Raw genomic sequence first — 8400 nt, forward strand, 5'->3', positions numbered from 1 at the left:
GCTATTCAATATAGTCCTGGAAGTTTTATCCAGAGCCATTAGGCAAGAAAAAGAAATCAAAGGGATACAAATTGGGAAGGAGGAAGTCAAACTATCCCTATTTGCAGATGACATGATTCTATATATAGGGGATCCAAAAGACTATACTAACAGACTAGTGAACCTCATAAAAGAGTTTGGTAAAGTGGTAGGATATAAAAATCAACACATAAAAAATCAACAGCCTTTGTATAAACGGACAATGTCATGGCTGAGAAAAAACTTCTAAGATCAATCTTGTTCACAATAGCTACAAAAAATCAAATACCTTGGAATAAATTTAACCAAGGATGTCAAATATTTCTATGATGAGAATTACAAAACACTAAAGAAAAAAATAGAAGGCAAAAAAATACAAAAATCTTTTATGTTCATGGATTGGAAGAATCAAATTCATCAAAATGTCCATACTACTAAAAGTAGTTTACAGATTCAATGTGATACCAATCAAAATATCAAAAGGATATTATTTCAGATACAGAAAAAATGTTGCTGAAATTCATATGGAAACACAGGAGACCCCAAATAGCTAAAGCAATCTTATACAACAAAAACAAAGCCAGAGACATCATAATACCAGATTTCAAGAAAAAAGTATATAATCACAACAGCCTGGTTCTGGTACAAAAACAGAGGGATAGACCAATGGAACACAATAGAAATGCCAGAAACCAACCCATACATCTACAATCAAATTAGCTTTGACAAAGGAGCTAAAATCAATCCCTGGAGCAAGTACAGTCTCTTCAACAAATAGTGCTGGGAAAACTGGATCTCCACATGCAGAAGTATGAAGCAAGAACTTTACCTTTCACCTTAAACAAAAACCCACTCAAAATGGACCAAAGACATAAATCTATGATCGAATACTATCAAATTATTAGTAAACATGGGGAAACCCTGTCTGACATTGCCATAGGCAAAGAGTTCTTGGAAAAGACCCCATAAGCACAGGCAAAGTCAAAATTCACAAACGGAATTACATCAAGTTGAGAAGCTTCTGCATTGCAAAAACACAGCAAAATTAAGAGGCAACCTACAAAATGGGAGAAGATATTTGCAAACTACATAACTAATAAAAGGTTAACACCCAGAATCTATAAAGAGCTCAAGAAACTCAACAACAACAAAACAACCCAACTAAGAAATGCGCAAAGGACGTATACAGACATTTTTCAAAAGAGGAAATCCAAATGACCAAGAGACACATGAAAAATGCTTAGGATCACTAGCCGTCAGGGAACTCCAAATCAAAACCTCCTTGAGGTTTCACCTCACCTCCGTCAGAATGGCTTTCATAGAGAAATTAAAAAAAATACTGGCGAGAATGTGGGAAAAAATAGGTACTCTGAACCACAGTTGGTGGGAATGTAAACTGGTGCAACCACTGTGGAAGACAGTATGGAGATACCTCAGAAATCTGAATACAGACCTATCATATGACCCAGCCATCCCATTCCTGGGAATTTACCCAAGGGTAATGAAATCAGCATATGAAACAGTTATCTGTACCCCCATGTTTATTGCAGCTCAATTCACAATAGTTAAGACATGGAATCAACCCAAATGTCTGTCAACTGAAGACTGGATAAAGAAATTATGGGAAAGGTATACCATGGAATACTACAGAATGGTAAAAAAAAAAAAAAATTAAATCCAGTCATTTGCAACAAAATGGATGCAACTAGAAAACATCATACTCAGCTTTCTTTTCTGGCTGGAACCATGGAGGGTGCCGAAGAGAAGAAGAAGGTTCCTGCTGTGCCAGAAACCCTGAAGAAAAAGCGGAGGAATTTCACAGAGCTGAAGATCAAGTGCCTGAGGAAGAAGTTTGCCCCAAAAGATGCTTTGAAAGGCAAGGAGGAAGCTTATCTATGAGAAAGCGAAGCACTATCACAAGGAATACAGGCAGATGTACAGAACTAAAATTCGGATGGTGAGGATGGCAAGAAAAGCTGGCAACTTCTATGTACCTGCAGAACCCAAGTTGGCATTTGTCATCAGGATCAGAGGTATCAATGGTGTGAGCCCCAAAGTCCGAAAAGTGCTGCAGCTTCTTCACCTTTGCCAGATCTTCAATGGCACCTTTGTTAAGCTCAACAAGGCCTCTATTAACATGCTGCGGATTGTGGAGACATATATTGCATGGGGGTACCCAAATTTGAAGTCAGTAAATGAACTAATTTACAAACATAGCTATGGCAAAATCAATAAGAAGCGAATTGCTTTGACAGATAACACTCTGATTGCCCGCTCTCTTGGTAAATACAATATCATCTGCATGGAGGATCTGATTCACGAGATCTACACTGTAGGGAAACACTTCAAGGAAGCAAATAACTTCCTGTGACCCTTCAAGTTATCTTCTCCCCGAGGTGGGATGAAGAAAAAGACCACCCATTTTGTAGAGGGTGGGGATGCTGGCAACAGGGAAGACCAAATCAACAGACTTATTAGAAGGATGAACTAAGGTGTCTCCTATAGTATTTTTGTAATCTGGTCAGATAATAAATGGCAACTACAGTCAAATTGAAATAAACTGTTGTATTGGTGAAAAAAAAAAAAAACATCATACTTAGTTAAATAAGCCAGTCCCAAAAGGACAAATACCATAAATTCTCCCTGATCTGTGGTAACTAATAGAGCACCTGAAAGGTAATACATAGAAGTGAAATTGACACTTTGAGATTGATGACCCTGAACAGCCCTTGTCTCAACTTTTGAGAAACAGGTCTTTTTTTTTTTTCATACTATTTGTTGAACTCTTTACTTAATATGGAGTTAATCTTAAGATCTTAGTAAAAAATAAGAATGGGAATAGGAGAGGGGGGAGGGAGAAGGGTGGGATGTTCCTAAAGCTGTATTTATGAAATGCATGAAATTTATATTCCTTAAATAAAAGGAATATATCAAAAATCAAAAAAATTTTAAAAATCAAAATCTGTGAAAAAAGATTTTAAAAAAGGAGAGACAAACAAAAAAAAGACATGAGAGAATACAGAGAACTGAATGAAATCAGGAAAATAATCCATGATATGAGTGAGAAATTCATCAAAGATATATAGAGGTCATGAATAAAACTCAAAGAGTGATCTTGAAATTAAGTACTCAATGAATTCAGACATTCTCTGAAACCCGTAGGACACCATTAAACACACAAATATTTGAATTGTGAGAATTCTTGAGGGCACAGAGAAGAGTAGAGGCTAAGAAAACCTAATTGGTGATAAAATATCTAAAAATTTCCCTTATCTGAAGAAACATACAGACATCCAAATACAGGAGGTCCACAGGGTCCCAAATACATATGTCCAGAAAATAATTCTCACCAAAATACAGTATAGTCAAACTCTCAAAAGTACAACACAAAGAGAGAATTCTAAAATTTGTAAGGTAAAAGTTTCAGGTCACTTTCATGGGATTCTCCCACCCCCCTCATTATATTAACAGCAGATGTTTCAGTAGAACCTCATAGGCCTGGAGGAAATAGCATAATATAGTCCACATTCCGAAATTAAATAACTAGCAACTAAAAATAGCTTATTTAGCAAAGTTATCTTTCATAAACGAAGAAGAAACAAAGATTTTCCAAGACAAACAAAAGCTGAGGGAAATCATCATCAGTAGACCATCCTTACAAAAGATATTTAAAGGAATCCTACACATAGAAGCAAAAGAAGACAGAAATCATCCTGAAAGTATGAAGCCCACTAGAAAGAGAACAAAAGGTACTTAAAGTACATGAAAGAAAAAAATTTCAAAAGATTTATTCATTTATTTGAAAGGTAAAGCAACAGAGAGATGGTCCATCTACTGGTTCACTCCCTCAATAGTCCCAACAGCCGGGTATGAGCTAGGCTGAGATAGGAGCCATCCATCTGGGCGTCCCACAAAGGTGGCAAGGGTCCAAGTACTTGGGCATCTGCTGCCTCCCCAGGAATATTATCAGGAAGTGGATTGGAAATAGAGTAGCCAGGACTCCAATCAGCACTCCAATATAGGATGCCTATGTCACAGAGTTAGTTTAACCAGTTACATTGTAATGCCAGGCCCAGGAGAAATGTTTTTAATTGACAGAACTATCACTACCTATCAACAATAACCTTGAATGAAATGGACTAAATTCTCCAATTAAAAGATACAGTCTGGCTGAATAGATTAAAAATCAATACCCTTGGCCGGCGCCGTGGCTTAACAGGCTAATCCTCCACCTTGCGGCGCCAACACACCGGGTTCTAGTCCCGGTCGGGGCGCCGGATTCTGTCCCAGTTGCCTCTCTTCCAGGCCAGCTCTCTGCTATGGCCCGGGAGTGCAGTGGAGGATGGCCCAAGTGCTTGGGCCCTGCACCCGCATGGGAGACCAGGAGAAGCACCTGGCTCCTGGCTTCAGATCAGCGCGGTGCGCCGGCCGCAGTGCGCTGGACGTGGCAGCCATTGGAAGGTGAACCAATGGCAAAAAGGAAGACCTTTCTCTCTGTCTCTCTCTCTCTCTCTCTCTCACTATCCACTCTGCCTGTCAAAAAAAAAAAAAAAATCAATACCCAATGATATACTGCCTACAAGAAATGTGCTTCACCAATGAAGATACACACAGATTGAAAGTGAAAGTATAGAAAACATTCCATGCAAATAGAAATCAGAAGTGAGCAGCACTATCTGTTTTTATATCACATAAAATAGATTTTAAAACAAAAACTATAAAAAGAGACAAATAAGGTAACCATAGAATGATTAAGGGAACAATTTAACAAGAAAATGACAATTGTAAATATGTATGCACCTAATGCTGGTGTACTCAATTTTATAAAACAAACATTACTAAATCTGAAGAGAGAGATAAGTTTTAATATAATAATAGTGGAGAACTTCAGAACCCCACTTCTATCAATGGACAGATCATCCAGACCAAAAAAATAAATAAATAAATAATCATCAGAATTAAATCGCAGTATGGGGAGCCAGCACTGGGGCATAGCGGGTAAAAAGCAATGCCAGCCTCCCATATGGGCACTGGTTCGAGTCCCGACTGCTCCACCCCCAATCCAATTCTCTGTTATGGCCTGGGAAAGCAGTAGAAGATGGCCCAAACCTTTGGGCCCCTGCACCCATGTGGGAGACCCAGAAGAAACTCCTGGCTCCTGGCTTTGGAGCCATTGCAGCCAAATGGAGTGTGAACCAGCAAATGGAAGACCTCTCTCTCTCTCTCTCTCTCTCTCTCTGCCTCTCCTTCTCTCTGTGTGTGTAACTCTGACTTTCAAATAAATAAAATATCTTTTTTAAAAATCACAGTATAAGGGCTGGCTTTGTGGCACTGCAGGTTAAGCTGCTGCTTTTGAAGCTGGCATATCATACAGGAGCACTTGTTCAAGTCCCAGCTGCTCTGCTTCTAACCCAGCTTCCTGCTAATATGCCTGAGAAGGCAGTGGAGGGTCGCCCAAGTTCTTGGTCCCCTAGCACTCATGTAGGAAACATGGGTGGTGTTCCTGGCTCCTGGCGATGTTCAGCTTGGCCCAGCCCAGACCAACATGACCATTTGGGGACTGAACCAGTGAAGAAAAAAATCTCTCTCTCTCTGTCTCTCTGTCTCTCTCTCTCTCTTTCTCTCTGCCTTTCAAATAAATAAAACTTAAAAAAAAAAAACACTATAGACCAAATTAACCTAACAAAAACAAAATAAGCATATTTTACCTGCACTCCCATCTTCATTGCAGCACTATTCACAATAGCCAAGATATAGAATCAACCTAGATATCCCTCAATGTATGAATGGGTAAAGAAAATGTGTTACATATGTGCAATAGAATATAATTCATCCATAAGAAATGATGAAATTGCAGCAAAATAAATGGAACTGGAGATCATTATGTTAAGTGAAATAAGCCAGACATAGAAAGACAAATACTGTATTTCTCTCATACGTGTAAGTTTTTTAAAAATTGTCAATTACTAGAAATTGAGATGTGTAAGGGGGAAAGGGAATAGAAGGAAGCTGGATAACAGGTACTAAAACACTCTGATAGAGCAAATTTATTCTTTTAATTCCATTTTTCATTTAATTTTTTGAGGTATGTGCAGGTTGTGTATGTGACTGAAGCTCTATTTGGGGCACAATGACCATAAGAGAGATAGATGGTTGATAGACAGACAGATAGATAGATAGATAATAAGTAATAGATGACAGACTGATAGAATGGACAGGTGATACAGATTTAGATTAGATAGATAAATAGACAAATCAATAGACAGATTTGGAACTACTTTAGAGTGCAGTGATTGAAGGTAGTTCAGGGTACAATGACCCAGACTGATTTGCAGGCAGTTTAGATTAAAATACATGGTTTTGGTGTTGGCATTTTGGCATAGTGGATAAAGCCACCACCAGGGGTGCCAGCATCCCATATGGGTGCCAGTTTGTGTCCCAGCTACTCCATTTCCAATCCAGCACCCTGATAGTGTTCCTGGGAAAGCAGCAGAATATGGCCCAAGTGTTTGGGCCCTGCCACCCACATAGGGGACCTAAGTGAAGCTCCTAGCTCCTGGCTTTGGCCTGGCCTGGCACTGGTTGTTGCAGCCACCTGGAGAATGAACCAGTAGATGAAAGATCTCTCTCTCTCTCTCTCTCTCTCTCTCTCTCTCTCCCTCTCTCTCCCTCTCTCTCTCTCCTTCCCCCTCGTTCTCTCTCTCTTTCTCTCACTCTCTCTGTAACTCTGACTTTCAAACAAATAAATCTTTAAAAAAACACATGGCTTTAATTAGGAAGACATAAAACTATGTCAAACGAGGAACAGTTCACAGAATAAGATTCTCATTCTAAAGAGGAAAGGAATTAGTGGCAAGAGTTGGGAAAGAGGTCCCAGTGAGAACAGAAATATAGTGGTCTTCAAATATTTGAAAGTTTATCATGTAGAAGAGAAATTGGCCTTCTTCCAAATGGCAAAGATAAACTAACACCCAGAATCAACAGGTGGACTATTTAAGAAAGTAAATCATGCTGTGGAGTTTCTAATATGGCTGGCCCTCCATTTAGATAAATTTCCCCTAGAAGTGCCTTCATGCCAAAATTGGATTAACAAGAGGGCAGGGATTTGGTACAGCAGTTAAGAAGTCACTTGAGACACACACATCACACAAAGGAGTACCTGGGTTCAGGCCACCGCTCTGCTTCTAACTCCAATTTCCTGTTAATGTGTACCCTCAAGGTACCAGGTGATGGCTTATGTGACTGGGTCCCTGCCAGCCACCTGGGAGACCCAGATAGAGTTCCAGGCTCCTCGCCTGACTTCAGCTTAGTCCAGTCCAGCTGTTGCAGACATTTGAGAATGAGTCAGTATTAAAGATAAATCAACCATTCAAAAGAAGAGAATAAAAACTGAAGTTAAAAAAGAATTAACAGAGATTTTATAAAAGATTCAAGAAGGGTCAGTGCTGTGGTGTTGTGAGATAAGTCTCCACCTGTGGCACCAGCATCCAGCTCTCTGCTGTGACCTGGGAGAGCAGTGGAAGATGGCCCAAGTGTTTGGGCCCCTGCACCCATGTGGGAGACCTGGAAGAAGCTCCTGGCTCCTGGCTTTAGATCGGCCCAGCTCCAGATGCTGCGGCCATTTGGGGAGTGAACCAGCGGATGGAAGACCTCTCTCTCTCCCCCTCCCTCTGACTGGAATGGGATGTGCCTGTGGGGCTTTCAAAGGTTTACCATGGGAATCACATGCTGAAAAGCCCCCGTCAAAGCCAATGTATTCCTCCACTTCTCCCAAAAGTTTCTTGAAAACGTCTCAGCTCCTTTCCAGAGCAGAGCATATAACAGCTAATGGCTATCCCTTCATCCCATAGGCAACCCTCCTGATTTAGGGTCAGCTATTTTTCCATAGTAGCTCCTGGAATGGGCACATCCTCACCATTACAAATTCCTGCAGCACGGAGAGTTCCCACTGCAGCCTTTTCCACTCATTTAAAATTCATTGGTTATTTGGACCAGCCTCTCACATTCCAGATTTACTGGTCAGGAAACAAGCCTCAGATTCCATCCATTATGATCCTAATCTCCAGAAGACACATATCCACTTCTCTCTGAACTCTTCCATCCCTCTCTAGTCCAATCCAAGGGCACCACTGGAGGCCCCAATTCTCCTTAGGGCTTTCCCACAGGAAGAGAAAGGGAAACAACATGACACCATCCACTACCCCAGAAATACACTTTAATTAATCCCCTTTCTCCCACATCATGAAAGAGGTTGATAACCACTATTAGTTTTAAGATTTTTCTTTTTATTTGTAAGATAGAGTTACTGAGAGAGGTAGAGACAGAGAGAGAAATCTTCCCTCCACTGGTTCACTCCTCAGATGGCTGGAATGGCTGGAGGTG

At 40.2% G+C, this 8400-nt stretch overlaps 1 pseudogene; it reads left to right on the forward strand.

Moving 5' to 3' along the window:
- Positions 1-1758: 1758 nt before the first annotated feature.
- Positions 1759-2606, forward strand: LOC100358510 (large ribosomal subunit protein uL30-like; annotated as a pseudogene).
- The last annotated feature ends 5794 nt before the right edge of the window (positions 2607-8400 follow it).

Source organism: Oryctolagus cuniculus, chromosome 11 (genome assembly GCF_964237555.1).
Source record: "Oryctolagus cuniculus chromosome 11, mOryCun1.1, whole genome shotgun sequence".
Lineage (NCBI taxonomy): Eukaryota > Metazoa > Chordata > Mammalia > Lagomorpha > Leporidae > Oryctolagus > Oryctolagus cuniculus.